Consider the following 18,341-nt stretch of genomic DNA (forward strand, 5'->3'; position numbering starts at 1 on the left):
AATCACACAGTACTCACCTCAATATAAAAATAAGCAAGAGTGATTGATTATAGGTGGAACACATTCCCATCAGTTCTTGCTTCATCTTTTGGAGGCTGGAGTTAATGTTTACCCCTCAGGAGATGCAGCAAACAATGAAGTCAGCCTATAAAGCAGTGTGGCACTCGGTAGTGTTTTTCCTTAGTAATGTCTCTCAACCAAAGACAACTTGGTACAGCACACCCCTACTGCCCATTCCATGTTCCTTCTGTTTCAGTGGTCATCAGCCAATGGCTTGGTTAATTCTGTCTTAATTCTACAAAAAGGAAATAAATTTCTCTTAAGGTTCTCTTAAGGATGGGTGTGCTTTGGTTTGTTCTTTAGAAGGGTTTGGCTTTTTGGTAGTGATGGTAGTTTGAGTTTTTTGATAGTGAAGAATTTCAAAAACGAATTCACATCTGCTGGATTAATTCTTCGAATTTGCTGGAAACTTTAGAGCTGTGCTCACCTTGCCTACAGTTGCTCTCCAGCACATTTAGTTTCCATAATAAAACCTGAACTGAGTACATACTATACTGAAATGGAAAAACAGCCAGAGAGAATTCCAGATTCAGCCTTCTCAGCAAACGTAAAAATGACCCGCGTTACTATCTGGCAAATTCCAGTCCCAGCACAGACCAATATTTAACTAGCACAGGCTGCTGTCTTAGAGGAGAGCAGCAGGAAGCACATTCACAGCAATTCCCATTTGTATGCGTGTCTTCCTCTCAGCCCAAGGGCTGGCTAAGGATGCAAACCAAGTATTATCCAATATATATGCATATATATCCAATATCCATATATTCAATATTTTGCCACTAAAATAATCCAGTTTTAATAAAACATTTAACAATGTACTGAATGATGAGGAGAGAAAAATTAATTCAACTTTACCACACCACAATATTCATCAGCTTCTTATCCGTGTTAACTAGCAATTCCGTATTCATATTCATATAACTAGCACTTCATGCAAAGGAAACTCAAGTCAGAAATGTGAACATTTTTATTTCCTTTCCTATCTTTCAGCCCTCAAAATACAAATACTGTTTGGTATTTCAGGATCCAGGACATCAGATCTTCATCAAAAAGCAATGTATCTAGAGTATCCCAAAAGCCATGCATTTCATATAAATTAACCCAAAGACTTCCCATCCTAGAAACACAGCATTGCTTTCTCTTGAGGTGTAAGTGAACGACATACATAAATCAACAAGTTGCTTACTGCAGGTCTAGCTAGTTTTAGTAGATCCATTTCCACTACAAACATTGTTATTACTGTTTCAACAGTAAGGTTAGGAATTTGAACTGCAAGAATAAAGCCTATTAAAAAAGCAAAAGACACCCTCATTTGCCACACTCTTATCAAAGTTGATAATCTTTGTCTACATCCATTACTGTTTTAGAAGCTCCTGAACAGTAAAGTTTCCGTAAGAAACACATTTAATGCTTTCAAACTAGGAAAAGTTTGTAATCATGACATGTAATCATACACTGGGATGAACTTTTTCTTCAGATGAATTGAAAACAGCAAAGGTCATGTGAACTTGGTAGAAAAATGAATGGAGGAAATAAACACAACATGCTCTGCAGTTTTCAAAAAAAAACCTGAAGAAAGCTTTAACCACAGTTTTGACACAGAACAGCTCCATGAACAGTGCACACTTATACAAGCGATCCTAGAAGAATAAATCATCACTTAGGAAGTCCACATTTGTAATTACACAAAGTTACAAGTGCACATAAAAACCTGTATGAAAAATGCTTATTAAAGAAGTTCTTCATGGAGATAAAGTAAACAATCAGAGGTAGGAAACAACAACTGGTTAGAATTCCAAATGACAAGCCACTTAATTTCAAGGTGGATGAAAAGAAACAATTTAAGCAGCACAAAACTAATCAAATAGAGGCAGTTTACATTTTTATCTCATCAGTGTCCACTGATGTATTTACAGAAAAAGGTAACATCAGCAAGACAGAAAGAGCGGTTCAATTACACAAAATTACCCCAGATAAAACTTTTCCCATGGGGTGAAAGGCAAGACTGCTGCGACAAGCATAGGCTGCAAGCTGGTTAGGGCTCATCTCCTGAGAACACCGCACAGCACCTTACAAATGAAGCTAGTGATGGAGCCAGCCAGCAGCCAGCCCAAAGCACTAGCAGTGCAGCTGCCAAAAAAACAGTGGGTTCTGGGGCCCAGCAAGTTTTAGCAAGAGCAGTTAGTCATTGGCAAAAACCAAAGCCTTACCATGAGAGGTCCAAATCAAGCCCAAGGCTAAGGGTCTGAGCTCTGCATCAAGTCAGCTCTACACTGTGACAGCTCCCACCACACCAAGCTCTGCTCTGCAGACACTGTGCGCAGCCTGCGAGATGTCACACATGTTGTGGTAAGAGACAGGAGCAGCAAGGACAAAGTGCCTTTTCTCATGGCTCCACGCAGAAGATCAACCCGCCCCGGATAACAGTACATTCACTGTCTCCTCTCTGCTCCCCACCACCACTACTGCAGTCCCTATTCACTACTTCTGAAAATGCCTGCTTTCACATTTCTGCCATAAGCATTTATTCTGGCATAAGTTCTATTGATTTTAATGGCAACACATTAAAACATGGTGCAAATTGCATCTTTGCATGCAGATCTAGCAAACAGTAATTTATAAATTGAAAGCTGATACTAAGATGCTAAGAATAAAGTGGGCAGAAAATTATTTTTCCACTGAAAGTCAAGGCAACCACAACGGTTTGTTTGATGGCTGGGCTGAAGAAAGACAATACAAACCAACATAACATGCTACACCAAGTAAAATACATCAGTGGAATAACTAAAATGATTTGCAACCACCCAGTTCAATTTAGAAGGAAAAAAAAACTTCAAAGAGCCGTGAAATATATTGATTAAATCTGCAGCTGCATGGAACAAGTTCGGCTACAAATTAGAAAGTCTCCTTCAAGCTAGACAATATAAATAATGCTTTCTGGAAACAGTGATATGGTAAAAATGATTCAGTCAAAAATTCCTCATGCATCTAGGGATGAAAATAGAAATTTTTTGAAAGGACATCATCTCAAACCACAGGAAAGATTAAGTAACAGCATTTGCCTTGCAGTGCTCATCACCACCATCTAAACCCTACAATCTACAAGTGATGCTCACTTTTATTCAGCACTCCTGCAACAGTGGCTCAGTTTCAAAGTGCATTAGAAGTCATGGCAAAGCCGGTTCAGCAAAGAACCCACGGCTGAGGATGAAGCACATGATGAACGTGGCAGAGCTGGGACACCTGGGTTTCTTACTCTGCAGAGGTTTGGGTGGGTCACCTTGCTTTTACACCACCCTCCAGGGAGATTTACAGCAAGGACTGAGCCAAACTCACCACAGCTGTACTCTCACTATACAGCTCTGATTTACATAAGCTCTGCACTGAGAGGTAGAGTTGGACTGGGTGGTCTTCAGGGACCTCCTACAGCTCCAGTTTATCCATCAAAATTCACCTCCACAATTACTGCTGCTTTCTGATTTCTCAAGGTATCGAAACATTGACACTAACATCAAAATTACTACATTGGATCTACAGGATCCACAGGCCTCTAGCAGAGTGATTCGCATGTATGCATGAAAACTAATCCTCCAATAGCAAGTTTCAGATGGAAGGCACAGGTGTGCCAACCCTCCATAGACAGGACATCTCTGTGCATACTTGAAGAAGGATAATGCCACCTGTTCCCACCAGCCAGCAGAACACTGACAATACAAGTGGCATTCTTTGAAAGTTTCTAGAAGGCATAACACATTGGACTGGTAGGTCAAAAAGCCAATTTGAACTAATGGAGAAATTCACTGAATAGCTCCAGCTTGCAGCCGAGATATGGCTCACAAACTGAACTGAAATCAAACAATGAAAAGCAATTTCTGAATAGCATACTGGAGAACCTTTTCCCTTGGCTCCTGGCAGGCACTGTGTTCAAACAGCATTCAGAAATACAGCACATTAAACAACAGAAACACCTTGCCAACATCAAAAATGTCACCAAAGGTAACCACTCTGAAACAGGTCAGGTGGGAAAGCTGCAGTTTTCACTTTTGGAGATGGCCAAACTGGGCAATGTCCCAAGCACCTTTACTCCACCTAGGGCAGCACGTTGCGATGGGAGGACAATGGCAGCTAAGGGGTAACTGCATCTGCCAGGAAAGGGGACTCCATAAACACATGACGGTCTGCAGGTGGATGAGCGTGCAGAATTAAGCTCTTCTCATACAGATTATTTGCATGATGCCTCCAGACAATCCTATCATAAATGTATGTGAAGCCATTAAAATCCCATTATCACACCAAAGAAAGGCCCTTCAGCTTCTAGAAATCGAACAGAAGACATAATTCCAGGTGTGAAAAAATCCTTCTTTTTCCAAACTTTGCTGATAATACCACTATAGAAAGAAAAAATTTAAATGGAATTCCTAAGAGTTTGAAATTAAAAAAAAAAAAATTTGCTCTGAAACCAAGTCTTTAACAAAGTGCATTGTCACAGCTGTTTCCCCACAGGTAACATGTCTCTCACAGCACTTTCGACCCACAACATGCTTATGAACCCCTTCTGTCACAAACCATCCTCAGATGGTGAGTGACATTTTTGAGTAGAACAGAAAACCATCACAAAGTTTCCACTTAGTCACAACCCTAGAAGATTACATTTCTCCCTTTTCCAAACGATTTAAAGAAAGGTCAGAAGACTTAAAAGATGGTAAAACCAATTCACATCCTGAAAGACAAACAGCAGCTTGTGGTAGAATCAGGTCAATTACTGAGAACTTTGAAGAATATGTAAATGGCTTCAGAAAAAGATTCAATTTCTAAACCATTTTTAATAAGAAAGAGCCAACAGAACATTTGTGATCCCATTAAAATCCTTCCCTTTAATGGACCCATTATTTCTGAACATTCTCCAGATTTTAAAAAAGAAGACAACACACAAATCTATCAAGAAGCTTAAAGAGAATGCAAGAAAAAATCTGCTTCACTAGGGCTGAATTATTTTTTCTTTTTCCAAAACTAGAAATAGGGTTTGGCATAACACTAAGAATAAATGATGAACAAAATGAAGATAAATGTGACAAAGACTCACATTCATTACATCTAGAAGCATCCTTCCACAAGTTCAGACAATAGTGGTTGCACAATGCACACATCTTTTCCTTGATAATCCCAAATGTTGAACAAAAATAAATTGTATTTTTAGATTACTTAGAAGTTAAAAAAAAAAAAAAAAAAAGTGAAGTAAGCTTTTTAAAACATCTGTAAACTCATCCAGAAGTCACAGAAGATACTGAAACGACAGTTTCATGATCCCTAACAGCAAATATCTGCACTACCACATCACACACCAAGGCAAGTTTAAATCAAATGAGACTTAGGCATGCAATTAAATTCTATCAGGTGCACCAGAACATGATACCAAATTGTTATCAGTGGCAGGAATCAGTGTTATCAGTGGCCTAATATCTAATCCAGTACAAAATAGTAGTGATCTGAATAGATAATGTCTAACATAAAATACACAAGCTGGTACCTGACATGTCTTCTTTTTTCCTTTAATTAAAGGAAACAATAATTTATGAGATCAATATTTTCCATCATGTGACCACTGTACTTCTGACCCAATACTGTAAATCCTAAAGCCCTGATCACAGTATCTAACCAGTGTTCTAATTTTGTAACCTTCCCATAAGTTTGGGTATGCTGTTCCTACTAACTAACTTTCTCTGCTCTATTTCTCCCCTCTCCCACCCAGAGGAAAGGGCAGGCCCTGTAGTACTGATCAATGCAGAGCAGTTGACAAAGACTCAAACTTTATGATAGACCATTGTCACTTGAGCTGCAAAACTGTGCTACTACAGCAGACAAAAACCAAGTTATTCACCTAAAGGAGTCATGATTCCTCATGGTCTAGTATCAGGTCATACAAATAGTCACCACAGGTGATGCGACCTGTATTTCCTCAGTGTTTTAAGGGAACGGGGATCAAAGAGCTGTGTTCTGAGAAGTGATGAAGAGGGAGACAGGGCCTACTGAGCCCAAACTGCACATCACAGAGCAGCTGCTGAGACAGAAAGGAAGAAGTTGAGAACTGGGAGATGGGGAGGAGGAGCCTGGCCCCACTACTGCTTCATGTGAGGCCTCTACCACTAGGCACTGATGTCAACCAACACAAAGCTTATTTGAGACATTTCCCTCTCAGATGGGCATAAAACACTTCATTTTGCTTCACTAAAAAGGGACTGATCTCACTTCACAAACCTAATCTGCAAGTGATCCAAAGTTTAAGAATAAATCATTACGAACGCTGCTTTACCTGCAGCCTCACTGTCCAACATTTAAAAGCACGATGAAAGAAGATCAAACCTCTTCTAAATGTCAAGATGTTCTCTTCTGACAGTGCCCCTACCACCCGCCTGGTGGCACCTTCAGATCTCTCTCACACTTAACCAAAGCTGACATTTAACATTTCTGCAATTGCATAAATTCCACAGCTCCTCCAACCACCACCATGCAGCTCTTACCAGAACTGAGACTCCTTTCCCCCTCAGCAGCCTGGTCTTACAAGGCCTGCCATGATCTAGGTGTATCTGAAATCTCAGTGATGTCTGCAGGAAGGGGCCAGAACAACAGCCATCACATTAGTAAAAGCAGAGGAATCTGGGGAGAAGGAAAAGGAGTTAGAGAGCAGCAAACAGGAAGGTACACACAGTGCAATCAGACAAGGTGGTTTCCATAGGAAATCAGAAACTTTGTGGGCAACCTTGCCTCAAATCTATTTACAGATACATAGGATACAGCCATTGCAGCCTCAGCAGCACTGCCACTTAGTGCAGATATATTTTAGCATGATCAGAGCTGATGTACATTATCCATGCACCTACTGGAATGGAAAAGCACAGGAGTAGTAAGTTAAAGTACAAGGTACTCTGACTGCCAGGCACAGCAGCAGAAGTCCCTAGGACAAGTGGCACCCATGGACATGGCCAGGAAGTTCTTCATGGACACGTTCTGAAGACAGTCCTCCTTAAACACAGCCTCAGGCTCCACACTGAGTATTAACCCCAATTCAAAGGAATGCTTCATATATAATTCCTAGCACCATTAGATTTGACAGTTTCTGCACTATTGTTTTATTCATTTGTTATGTGATCTGTTTTATTTTCCTTGCAATTTTACAGATGATCTCTTATTCTACTGATACAGATCAAGATTCTAAGAGCTTGCTGAGACAGGGATACCTAGCAGAGAATGAGAACCCAATTTGCCCAAGTATTACTTTATCCTGCAGCATACCAGCTCTTATGCTGACATTTGAGCTCATAGTACCACCACCCACAGCCACATCAGCACATAGCAAGCACTACTGCGCAGGAAGGTGAGCTCACACACAGTGCTTGCATGTAAATGTTGGCCAGGCACAAGCTACAAACTCAGCACACTACTGCATCATGCTGTGCAGACACACTGAGCTAAAACTGTAATAGTAAATAAAAGGACAGGGCATGGGTTTGAGCACTACTCCATAACCTTCCACACCAATACACAGTCAGCATGTTCCCCAGCATGGCTTTGCTCATGGTGCCTTGGGTACTGCTATGCACGGAATAGGGGGAATTTGCTGAGTGACCTTGGGGCTCAGGATGGGGCTCTGCAGGTGGGTGTAGACACAGCCACCAGACTGCTCAGATATGGCTCACAAACCTGCAGCATAGCTCTAGTTGTGAATAAATTCCTCCATGGGGAGATGGAATGTAAAGCTCAAGACAATTGCTGTTCTGAACACTAGTACAGCTTTCTCATGCACAATGTTAAAATGACTTGCTCAAGGGCATTTCTTTATTTCACAAAGTCACTGAGGTAAACTAATGAATGAATGTGAAGTACTGATCCTACAGTAATGTCACATCAAAACACAATCTCATTAGTTCCCACAAACAATTGAAGTTGAGTGCACTCAATGCAGAGCAGCATAATTATCATGCGACCGCACTGTACCGCATCAGTTGCTGGCAGAACAAGAAAAGGAAAATCAAGGTCCACCCCAGACATAATCACCAGTTCTGCCAGTGCTAGAAATGATTTACATACCCTTCCTCACACTCTTTCATTCCCAGGAAGGAAGACACAGAAAGAATCAGACCATATTGACTCAACTGGAAGCACCAGCCTGCCTTTGCCTTCTCCATGCACGATCTTGAGACTGGGACAACTTTTTAGTTCACAATATAGCAAAAATGCCCAAGGAGAGAGCGTGCTTACACCGTGTACTGCTGTTACAACAGCCTCTCCCTTGCACAGCTGTGGCCACATGCCTGCTGTCACACACAGAAGAGGTGGGTGCAGCCTCCAGGGACAGTTAGATTCATGGGCCACCCCGTAAGCCCTTCTAGCTTTATTCCAAGGGAAGAGTTGAGCAGCTTTTCAGTACAGCTCTTCATTAAGACAATAGTGAGAGAGCACAACTAAACAAGAAGCTTCATTAATACAGCACACACTCATCTTACATATATTCAATGCTAATTACCGTGGTTATAAAGGGAACAGCAGTGGCACTTCAGTAATATCCCACACCTTTGCTTCCTAGCTTTAGCACAGAGACATCAGAACACAACAACTTGCTGACCCACAGTACCAGTTCCCAAACAAGAACCTGACACTTCCAGACACCTCAACAGCTTTTGGCATCCCAGCTAAGCATTAGGAGGATAACCAAGAATGCTTATGGTATGTTTGCCATAGATACATACATAGATACTGCTGTTACTTACCACTTGAAAATCAAAAATCCTTGCAGCGCACATGGAACAGTCACTCAGCACTAACACAAGATTTGAATAGAAACAAACCCACCACCTTCAGAAAGCCGATTTTTCTACTTGGCAAAATAGCTTTGGACTTCTGCCACTGAACGGTTTTTGTACTTCCTTTATCACCAGCAAGAGAACACTGTAAGGAAGATACCAACCGCTACTTAAGGGTACTTTACATTATACTGCATTACTTCATTTTCAAAAGTATTATTAAAAGCTGATATTGAATGACATTAGATGCAAGCACATAACACCCACGTACCACAGCACAGCCAAAAGCTTTTACTGCCACCTGTAAAATGCTACTGAAATACCAGAGCACCATTCCACAAGTTTGATTCTTTCTCCATGTAAAGAAAATGCATGTGGAAGACCACATAATCAGGTACACTGCCTATGCTACCCTAATGTACTTATGAGACATGAGCAGCAAGGATTTAATTCATAGCTATGTTTCAAGTAAGAATTAATCAAAACTCTTAAGCTGTGTTTAGATCAATATGCTTACTCGTTTACTAATGGTTCCCACAGGAAACTTCACCAGGCTGCAGCACCGCCAGGCAGCTTCCAGCCGTGCTTTCCAAAGATGCTGTCAAGGAAGCTAGTCAGTCAGAAGGAAAGCACCACTCATGTTTAAGAAAACAGTGAAATTTCAGGCAGTTAGCTTCACCTAGACTGAGCAATACTGAATAGATCTTCAATTCTTTTCTCATTTTAAGTTAGAGACATAAAATCTTAGAGCCCCTCCTGTTTCAATTACAATACTCAGGCAAAAGAGGAGAACGGGGAAAAAAGAAAATGGTACATTTTATTGTTCACACAATTGCAGATGCAATATTTAAACTCAATTACAAAATTTTATTTTTCAGTACTGGTATCTACCAAAAAGTATGTTATCCATCGTGCTTATTCTGGATGCTTTGATGCCAGCCCTAAAGGAAGCTCATTGTTCTGCCAAGAAGGTTGGACAAGGTCCTGGGCAGCCTTGTGGGTGGCAACCCTGCCTGCAGCAGGGGGGTCAGAAATACACCATCCTTAAGGTCCCTTCCAATCCATAGCGTCCATAGTGATCCTACAATTATGTTTGGCAAATGCTATATATATAGCTAAATTGGTTTTGTTTGTTAATTAACAAATAAAGCACAAGTTTTCAAGCAAAATGAAGAACAGCAAAGTTTCCCTCCCTCTGCACTTTAGATATCTATCTATCTATCTATCTATCTGGGCACTCAATACTTTTACAAATCTACTTTGCATATGATTCTTTCCTTGGGGCCAGTCCTGCACAACTGTTAAGTCATTCTCAGTAAGATTGACTTTAACCCATCACCACTGCGTTTTCAGAAGAAATGTACTATATTTTCTAGCTAAAGAGCACATTTACATGCTTGCCCTTGGTAGGCAGTTTGAGGCAAGTCATTACACTTAAAACCCAAGTACTTCAACTACGTGGGAACAGAAAACCTCAGTTCAGCTCCTCAGATACTTAAGCTCTGACTTACATGCTTAGAAACTGAGATTTAATGATGCCAGCAATCAGCAGATAATGACTAACTTCTGTTAAAATAACAGTGATGAGCACCCTTCGCAGCATTTAATTACTGGTTATTATCATACCTTGGTCTTACTGGAGATGTACTTTAAATTACCAACAAATTTGAAAGTCTTTACTGCATCAACAGTACATATACAAGTGATTAGATCTGGAACACGGAGTGCACACTTACACATTCTTACCCTATTCTAATACTGTTGTCTGGAGTCAGAATAACAACTTTTCAGATTTCTGACTTTATTTAGAATATTAATTAACCTTGATTTTTTTTTTTTTTTTTTGCTAAACGTAAAGGTTAACTACGACAACAGGTTTAAGACAAAAGTCCTGACAGGTTTAATACATTATAACAGAGGGAGCTCTGCAGATCTTCCAGCTGCACCTAGACAGAGCAATAACTGTACAGCAAGGCAAGAATTAACATAAACCTCCGAAATTATTCCATGGAGCTTCTTGTACAGTTGTAACTGGAGAGTGAAAGTGTCTCTGGGGAAGTTCGCCAGAAGATCAAGGGCCATTCATTTCACTGTACAGACATGCCCTAAAAACCCACAGAACTCAAAATCCCACAAAGGCTTCTTCAATTCAGCATGAAGGGCATATTTTGAGATTACGCTCAGATTCTCCCTTCGTCTGTATTTACCAGAGGCATCATAACAAGGATCATCCTTACAGTCTTTCTGTATGGCAAAGCATACATGATACAAAACCAGAGACACCATGGGAATTTCCTGAGTTAAGTGAAGTACAAGTCAATGACTGCCATGCAAGGTGCTGCACAAATCAGCAGGGGAGGTGGAAGGTTGAGACAACGGGCTTCCTGTCAGCATGGCCTTCTTCAACCACTGCAAAGGAAGGGAAAGAGCAAAGAAAAACACATTCGAGGAAAGTACAGACTGACTAAGTAGTTTCTACATGACTATGGCCTTTCTAGTCTCACTTTTAAAGGTTTGCTTCAACTAAAGCTGAGGGAAAGCATCAGGTCTCACTCTTCATTTTGGTTGTACAACCAATACCACAGAGTTGACTGAACTATTTTACGATGATTCATGCAACAAGCCATTAAACACATTTGCAAAGTAAAAGATCATTGCCAGCATCACAATTCATAAAGATAAGATTATCTAAAAGACATGTGAATGTTAAAGCATAACATTATTCTGCATGGTTGTGCATTTCTTCAGCAAGGACTGAAAGCATGAAATCCAACTTCAGCCTTTTCAATTGGCAAACAAGCAACAGATTGACAGAAATCTCAACTGCACCCAGAAGCAGGGAAGGCCTCCAAGGCAGAGGTGGTGAGGTCTGGCATTGTCTTCTATGTGATGCATACAACAATAGAGTCCTAGCATAGTGCTGAACATTTTAGTTCTGATAATACTAAATAATAAGATTAGTAATTCTGGAAGTGAAAAGAAAAGCGCTGTCTACAAAAAGATCTTCTGCAGTTCTTATCTCTGAACTATTTATGACATGCATAACAGCAAAAAGCCAGCAGGTTTGAGCTTGCAACATATTTAAGTCTGCAGTTTTTCTTTTGCCCCACCATCACTCCTCAAAGCACAGAAAAAGCCACGTGACATTTGAATACAGTGACCAAAAAAAAGGCTCATTTTTGCCACAAAATGTCTTCATCTAGAGCAAAGTTTTGCTATGGTCCTGCCAAAAAACAAGTGTTGAAGACGTGTAAGTTTCCTCTTACACTACCTCCTGCCAGGAAAATAAATAAATAAGCTGCCTTTCTTAAGTGCTCACAGATAAAAGAAATCGAGTTTCCAGGTGCAAGTTTGCAACCTGATAGCCAGCACCAGGAAAGTGAGATAAACTCACACCAATGGCAGCTCTGCTTCCTGACAAGTTGGGCCTGCTGTGCTGACATAAAACTGCTCCACATTAGTTAAAAGAAAAAAAAAAAAGAAAAAAAAAAAGAAAAAAAAAGGTTACAAGGATGTTCTTGATTTTTAAAGGACAGTTTAACCTGTGTGTACAAGAGCACAGCTCACTGCTGCTGGAGGCTGCAGCCAGCAACACCCAGCAGCCTGTGAGAGCCCAGCAGGATGCAGCCAGCCAATCTTGGCCCATGCTGGCTGCCCCATGCTGCACCAGGGCACCCATGGCTCTGTCCACCCAGAACATATAAGGGTTGTTTCAGTATGCACAAATTAGATTTCTTCGAAACGATGCTTAACCAGAAAATCTACTCTCCCCCTCAAAGTTCACCAAATGTGGTCCAGTCTTTAAGAACCATAAGGGTCCAAACCAACAAATCCCACCCGTGACGGAGATGTCTGGTTTGACAGACTGGCTAAGTGGGGCCTTAGCTATAATTATTGAAGTACTAATGGTAAGCTGGGGTCTTAGCACCACTGCTTCTTCTACCACACCAAATCGTTTGCTTCTTCAGTAAGATTGAGCGATCAATTTGCCACTTCAGAAATTAGTGGGAGGAAAAAAAAAAAAAGCACTCTGAGCCAAAATTTGGAGAAAAAAGTTTGTAAAATAAAACTATGAGGTCTTCTAAAACCCCACTCATTGTGGGCCTGCCCTGAATACTTCACATTATTTCCATTATTTCAGATTGTCCCAGCAGTAAAAAAAATGCTCCTGAGACCATGCAACGTTTAGGTAAACCAACAACAGCAGATGTTTAAAAACATTTAACTCCTCACAGAGAGCTGCTTGCATTGCCATCACCAAGAACACCTCAGGCAAACATCAGAGCTGCTGGCACAGACAACTGCTGTGCAGAAAGTTCTGCAACCACAGCAGTCATTTCACAAATACCATCTGACGCTAATTCTAAAAGTTCTACGTTAATCCCATTTCCCTTCAGCATACAATAAGCTTGCCATTCAAACTCAAAAGTCAAAGGATGATGGATGCCAGTAGTGCTGCGATCATCCCACCACTGGGGAGTCCCAACTCGGGGACCCCACTGCCCCAGCAGCGTGGGGCCAGCCCCGGCTGCAGGGTGACACTGGAGAGAGGTGAGCAAGCAGCAGAACTGGACGAGTCACACTGGCCAGTATCTATCAAGCAGGCAGCAGGCAGCTTCTCTCTTAATTATGCTCAACTTCTGACCTGTGCTGTACAGCAGACTGGAAAAAGACTGTGCTCTGCTGATTCTGACAAGTTGAGGTTTTTAATCCATTGTAACACCATCAGTTACAGATTAACATGAAAGGATTTCACTATGAGAACAGTACAAGTTCAACATCAGCACACCTGTTTCCCAGCAGCAGTAGCATCCAGCTAGAAATACCTGTATGTTGAGGTAAAAAGGTGCTACTCCATGAGGTAAACAACAACACTGGAATAAACACCACCAGGAGGCTTTTGAACAGTGGAGGCTAACATGAGGAATCATGAACAATCTGACTTTATGAACAACTGGATCCTGTATGCCAGCAGCTTGTTTAAATTTTGACAACTTCTGAACTAAACTTGGTCTTCAGGAACACTTTGCTAATTGTTAAAAACATCCTTGTGAAGGAAACATTCCTGCCTTCCTATAGAGTCTGAGAGAATTATTAAGATCAACAAGAACCTCCAGGTGTCTCTCAGGATGAAGCATTAACCATCATTCTCTGTAGCAGCTCTTCCTTGAACACTGTACTTTTCCATAACACTGACTGAGGCTGATCCTATTAATCAAACATGGGATTGCAAGACAGGACCCACTTCCACACCGGGAGCTCACAGACAGCACTGAAGAATACCCTGTGAGGGCACAATTCACCAGCTATCAGGACAATGGAAAGTGTTATGTTGCCACATTCAACTGACGTGCTTTCTAAAACATGCTTCCATAAAGAAAACAAAGACATGTAAATGCTTGGTCTCTCGCTTTGCATTAAACATAAAAGGCATGTGGTTGAACCCAAATCAAGCAATCCACCCAGCAAACCAGTGCCACAGGATTTAAAATAGACTGAGACAATGACATAACTTTGCATCTTAGAAGATGGACATCTAAAGCAATTTCAGCTGTGGATTCATGTTCAAAAAACAGTGAAATAGATTACCTTTCCGCAACTCCTAGAGGGCTTCCTGGAGTTCAGTGCACAATTACTACTAAAGCAACACTGAAAATGTTACAGATCGTGTTCATCCTACACTGCCAGCTGATCAAGAAATCAGAGCCTGTCAAAACCACAAAATTATTGTCATTCATCTCCCCAGTGGCGATCCTTTGCAGCTTTGCAACCGTGCCCTCTGCTAACTGCCTCCGCTGCTGGTAAGGCTCCCATCTCAGCACCAATTGCTTTCCATTACAGAGAAAGTGTCTCAACTCTCACAGAGCCACGACATCCCACTGTGAGCACCACCCAACACGACGGTCCTCAATCCAACACTAAACTTAGTAAAACATAAAGCTCAGGCTGCTTGGAAGTTACTGTTTAGAGGGATACACTGAAGTCCCATCTCCCTGGAAAGAAAACACAGAACAATATAATATATTTCACCCTCACTCACAAGATAATTAACACATGATTAATTTTATATACCACACAAGTTAAAGGCCTGACCTAGCACATTATACAATATATTTGTACAATATATTTGTACACACTGATCAATCAGTGACTGCACTCACCAGCGCCACATTTCTGCTGTGCTGTAACTTATTAACAAGAAGTTCAACCAAAGGGTTTCAGAATCTCAAAAAAAAAAAAAGCAAAAAAAAAAAAAAGCAAGCATTAAGATTTCTTAGAGATGATGTAAATGTGATTCCACCCCACCACCAAGGAGCAAGGCAGAAAGCAACCTTACATCAGGCGGGCGGAACTTCAGCCCACATCACAACAAGAACAAAATCCTACAAGAGAGAAGAAAGCAAAAATATATGAGATGAACAAGGAACAAGGAACTGAGCAAAGCAAAGATGCAAGAAGTTACTAATAGACAATGAAATCATGCCTTATCGACCTAATTAAAGGAGCTGCTGAGGAATGAATGAAGGTACGAAAGCCAAGGAAACAACAGATACTAACAATTTCCCAACAGGCTGACCCACAGGATCAATGAGAATAAGTTTAGAACTCTGAAAGCATCAGCATTAGGAAGAGAAACTTGTGGCTGAAATTCAGATGAGGGCAGCAGCTCCGCCTGCTCAGCACAGAAGGCAGTGGGGATTTCGGCCCAGCAGCAGCCTCCAAAGCAAGGGATTAAAATACAGATACGGGGGAAACTTCTCAACAAAAGGACACAGGACAAAACAGAAGTTCAAATAGAAAATCTAAGGCATACATACATTAACAAAACTAAGATGACAAGAAGAGCTACAAGAAAACTAAAAGCTCCTGAGGCAGCAACAGAATACTGTGTGATGAAACCTCTCCTTGAAAACCTGATGAGAGAAAAACAAACAAACAAAACAGAAGAAGCCACACTTGGACATGGCTATTAAAACAACAGCTATCCAGAAGTCAATCCCAAATCTTAAAGAAAATTTCCTGAGAAAAATGAGAATTCCTCAAAGCTAGAATGCAGGAGTGAAATGACAATAATACACTTGATCACAGAAAAAAATAGGCGGTGGATTACACATTCCCAGCTGCAGCCCCAGCCTCCCAGCTCTGTGCTGCTGCCCATCCCTACACCTGCGGCCCTCCAGCCAGCACTTTGCAGACCCACACACAGCTGCAGATGACGTCCCACCTTGTTCCTGACCTCATGGCTCAATGAACCACAACTGAGAGCACAAGGCGCCTATCCCAAGTACCAACATTTTATTAGCATCAGTAACACCTTCTTAATACACTGCTGAGTAACCAAGTGCGTAGCTTTTAATCAACTGACCATAAATAAGCCCTATTAAAACTGGATAGGAAAAAAAAAAATCTTGTTTCTAGTTACTTATAAACAAAAATCAATCATAAGGAGCCATCATATTTACACAAAGCATGCAATCATGAAACTTCAACTTCACCTGAACTGAACACACGTGTTTTCACAAGTAAAAGAATGACTGGTTAGTTCCCACAGCCTTTTTGGATTAATAGCCGGTGTGACACGCAACGGCCTGAGGCAGGACGGCTCTAACAGCAAAGCACAGTTCACAGATCTCTCCTGGTGATTGCAGCTGTCACAAAAGCTCCCACCTCGCTCCTTTCACCTTCTGCTCCTGCTCCAGCCAAAGGCAAACAGAGACCAGCCCAGCCCAGCAAATAGCAGCCAAACTCCCCATCGGAGCACGTACAGGTGCATATTACCCAGTTAGTGCTTCCAGTGGCAACAACCAACACTACAGACAGGGAGCGTTTTAAAAAAAAAAAAAAAGGAAAAAAAAAGATTTTTCCTTCCATAAAACTGATTTATGCCTTAGATTTAGGGAAGCTAATTGCTTAATTCCTACAGTTAGTGAGAATTAATTAACGCAGTTAAGAAGATCAGAATCCCAGCACGAAGGTTTGCTGTCTGGAGAAGACGCCAAGCGCGGCCCCGCAGCCGTGGCCGTGCAGCAGGCAGGGGCTGCAGCGTGCAGGTGCCCCCGCTCGGCGTGCGGCACCGGGCTCGGCAGTACGGCACCGCCGAGGCATTTTACATGCCGGCGAGGTTTAAAAAGCCAATCTGTCGGCAGCGTTATCCCCAGAACCATCTCAGTATTCCTCCCCGGGCAAAGCCGTGCCTCCCGCAGCCGAAACGTGCGGGCGGTATAGCCAAGGTTACACAAGGAGATCTTCGCTCAAGTTGAGCAATTCCCATTTCGCGTCGCTGCTTCGCAGACACGAGCGGGGTGCGTTCCTCATCAAGCGAGCCGAGGCTGCATCGCAGTTACCCGGTGCACATAACGCAGTTATTTTTAAATGCAGCACGGGAAAGTCGGGACGAGACCGCACGAAGGACAGCACGGGGGAAGAGCGGAGACACACTGCCAAGGGGGGCAGCCCTGCTCCCGCCTCCCGCACCTCTGCCCGCGGCGCGGCCCGGGCTGCTCCCACGCGCCCCGCACCACCGCGCCTCCCAGCGCCGTGCTGCCGGCACCGGGCAGAACCAACGCCGCTACGTGCCCGGCCGGCTACAGGCAAAAAGAGCCGAGGGGAGAAAAAGAAAAAAAAAAAAAGAAGTACAACTCGCGGCGCAGAGCGGACAAGTTACTGACCGAGTCCCGCGTGCGGACCTCGCGCCGGGGGCAGCTCTCCGCGGAGCTCGGCCGCTCCTCGTTCCCGCCGGGCTGCGCGCCCTCCGCGGGAGCGGAGCGGCGAGCCGACCCCGGGGCCGGGCGCGCTCCCCCCGCGCGCCCCCTCGCTCCGCGACTGGCTCCAGGGGAGGGGATCGGTGCCGAGCCCCCGAGCCCGCCGTTCGCTCTCACCCGCAACTCACCCAAGAAAGTTGCCGCGGTGGCGGCCGACGGCTCACCCTCCGCGCTGCTCCGCTGCGCTCCGCGCCCGGGATGAGCTCACCCCGCCACCCGCTCCTCTCCGCTCCGCTCCGCCCGCCGCAGCTCTCGCGAGAGGGCCTGCCCCGCCGCCCGCGCGCCGGAGAGGCGGGGCGGGGGCGAGCAGCCCGCGCGCGTTCCCATAGCAACGGCCAAACGCCGGGCCTAGCGGGCGGCCCGCGCCCGCGTCGCCCCCACTGCTCCCCGGGCACGCTCCGCTGCCTTGGGCCCATCTGCTGGCCCCGGCTCTGCGAGTTTGGAAGCCCGGGGAGCTTAGGGGCGGAGGTGCCGCCCGTCGGCCCCGGAGGGGAAAGCCCTTGCTTTGTCCGAGGATGCAACCCGCCTCGTGGCCCGGAGCGAGCTGAGGGGTGAGGGACTGGGAGACCCCGAGCGCGCTGGACTGGCTGCGGCCGCCGGGCTGCCGGCTGTGCTTAGCGGCTCCTCTCCCGCTGCACGTAGTTACCTGTACATGGCAGGCTTGGTGAAGGGGCTCCTCGGAGCATCCCCAGTACACCTCGGCTTAGCGCCTGTCGGAACCTTC

At 43.5% G+C, this 18,341-nt stretch overlaps 1 protein-coding gene across 5 annotated transcripts in view; it reads right to left on the minus strand.

The window, feature by feature from the left end:
* The window catches only part of SIPA1L1 (signal induced proliferation associated 1 like 1), a 190,097-nt gene extending 172,220 nt beyond the window's left edge, over positions 1 to 17,877 (minus strand). For 3 of the 5 annotated variants that reach the window (XM_052693648.1, XM_052693651.1, XM_052693647.1), the window contains exon 1: positions 17,746 to 17,877. The gene's annotated coding sequence lies outside the window, so the exon portion shown is untranslated. The remainder of the gene's footprint in view (positions 1 to 17,745) is intronic. The other 2 variants (XM_052693649.1, XM_052693650.1) reach the window with 2 other exon arrangements.
* Positions 17,878 to 18,341: the final 464 nt, after the last annotated feature.

The sequence above is a fragment of the Tympanuchus pallidicinctus genome, unplaced genomic scaffold (genome assembly GCF_026119805.1).
Source record: "Tympanuchus pallidicinctus isolate F22 unplaced genomic scaffold, pur_lepc_1.0 scaffold3, whole genome shotgun sequence".
Classification (NCBI taxonomy): Eukaryota; Metazoa; Chordata; class Aves; order Galliformes; family Phasianidae; genus Tympanuchus; species Tympanuchus pallidicinctus.